The sequence below is a fragment of the Chrysochloris asiatica genome, unplaced genomic scaffold (assembly GCF_000296735.1).
Source record: "Chrysochloris asiatica unplaced genomic scaffold, ChrAsi1.0 scaffold00322, whole genome shotgun sequence".
NCBI lineage: Eukaryota > Metazoa > Chordata > Mammalia > Afrosoricida > Chrysochloridae > Chrysochloris > Chrysochloris asiatica.
This window is the reverse complement of record NW_006408840.1, coordinates 535,351-537,693: the sequence shown is the minus strand read 5'-3', so window position 1 is coordinate 537,693 and position 2,343 is coordinate 535,351. Positions and strand designations below refer to the sequence as shown.

Sequence of the window (2,343 nt, the reverse complement as noted above, 5' to 3'; positions counted from 1 at the left end):
AACCAGTAAATCTTGGTAAACCCATGTTAGAATTCTGAGTATCATGCTAAATAAAACAATCACAAGTTAGTCAAATTAATAATGTTGTTGTTGTTAAGAGTTATTGAGTAGGTTCCAACTCATAGCAACCCTGTGTAAACTTTCCAAGGAGCAGCTGGTGGATTTGAACTATCAACCTTGTAGTTAGACATCCAATACTTATTTATAGTGTCACACCAAGCAAAAATATTCTAAAATTATATTTTCACTTACGGAAGGAGCAATAAATTTGTATTCTTTTGAGATAGGGGTACTCTTCTCTGTGGACAATAATTCTTTTCCAAGTAGGTGGTTTTATGGAAAGTATGAAATCTGAGAATGTAGAAATTGGTGATGTATATGATATGGCACTGTTGGTTAATGTGCTGGACTTTAAAGTCCACCTGGACTGTAAATGCTGGCTGTTCAAACTCACCAGCTGCTCCCAGGAAATCCTGCACAGGGTCAATATGAGTCGACTTAGTAACTTAGTAATAAGTAATGAAGCAAACCAGACCCTATATTCTTTGTGCAGCCACTTAGAAAATGTTATTGTGTGCTGTGATTTTAGAATAGATCATTCTGACTGAGGAAACATTTGGATATGCTTTTAAAATATTAACAGTACAAGGGAAAATGTCAAGTCTGTTTCTAATCTTTCCCCATGCTTTATTCACACCATCTAAAAAATACCCACAATAGCAGGCAAAAGATTAAGTGAAGAGGTGGCTTTGAGTCATCCCTTTATTTTGCTCTAACAAGGACCTGTCACAGCCAAAGCTTCACTGAACATGTGTAAAATTGTTAATATATCAACAGTTCTACTACCATTTGCCCATAATTGTTATCTTTTCTGCACTAGAAGCAGGCAAGCAAATGGGAAAATAGCGACATGTAGACTAATACTTATCTACCTCTGCTTCAGCATAGTCATATAATTTTAAGAAGACCTAAATGATAATTTTTACAGAATAGCTGAAAAAGAAAAAAAAACCCACAAAGAAGTTTAAAAAGTTTTTTTGGTTTCATGTCACTTTATTATTTTATATTTAATGTAGTATATCTGAGTATAATTAAACAAAGGTTTTAATAAATAACTATATTGACAGCTATTTATTTCTATTTCCCATTCAAAGTTCCATTGCAGTTTATATTTATCTTCACAGGAAAACAAAATCTAAATAAAACATGGAATCTACTCTAGTCACACATTTGAAATTTAATTCCCAACCAATTTATAATCCTTTGTCCTTTTTCTCTTTTTTCCCTCTAGCTCTTTGGATCAGATCTTTACTAAAATAACCTATGCAAAATTATTTAAATTATATTTAAAAAAACAAATTTAAGAGTTTATGCATCAGGCTCTTCTTTTGTGACAGGTTTCAGTTCTTCTAGCCGCAGTCTTCTTTTCCATCACAGGGTTCTTCTTCGGCCTCTTTACATCAACAGCTTTCTTTCCTCCTTTTACCTTGCCATAGGATTCTTGCCTGGACCTTGAAGTCTCTAGTGCTGTTGTTGCTTTATTTACCTTGAGTTTGTGATTCTCCAGTTGGTATAGAATGTTCTTTCGTGCATGGTCTTTGCATATGGATTTAGCTTCAAAATGATTTTCCGGTTTTCATAGGATTTTTTTCCCCCAGAATTATGCAATAAATCTTTTTTAGTGGAGATAGAATGAATTTTTGGATTTAGGTACTTGTTTAAATTCTGTTAAGGTCTCTATTGATAATCTAGTGCATGGGAAAGTTGTTGTTACTTTTGAGTGGGGCAGCTTTATACCAAGTGTCATACAGAAATTCTAACTTGTGAAAAGCACTTTCATTCAAATGCAGAAATGGCCCATATGTCCACCAACAGCAATTTCAAAAAGTTCAGTTGGCTTACATAAAGCAGTGTGATTCTAAGGATGTTTCTGAAGGCCTTGATGATAGATAGCATTTATCTCATTATATAGCAGACATAGTTCCTTATACTGGATATGACCTCAACTTGTCATTTTGTACTTGCTAGCTCTTATACTCTGAGAAACATGGGCTTGTTTGATATCATTTCATAGTTTTCTTAAGAAGTATCATAGCCTCCTTCGTCTTTGCAGCAGTCAACTTTATATTTAATCACCATGAAAGTTCAGGAACTTCTTCAATGCAATGATCTTTATACATTACATGAGGCAACCAAGGCAGAGCATATGACATACTATTTGTGAGATGTGCTCACTTTATAGAGCCAATGGTACCAGGTTTTGGTTGGTACAAATATGCAAACACCTGAACACAAATTTTTATAAAATTTCCTTGGCCAAAAAGATATGTTCCCTTGCAGTTG

General features: G+C 34.1%; 1 pseudogene; it reads right to left on the bottom strand.

Moving 5' to 3' along the window:
* Positions 1-1,375: 1,375 nt before the first annotated feature.
* The window catches only part of LOC102816698, a 19,710-nt pseudogene continuing 18,742 nt past the window's right edge, over positions 1,376-2,343 (bottom strand).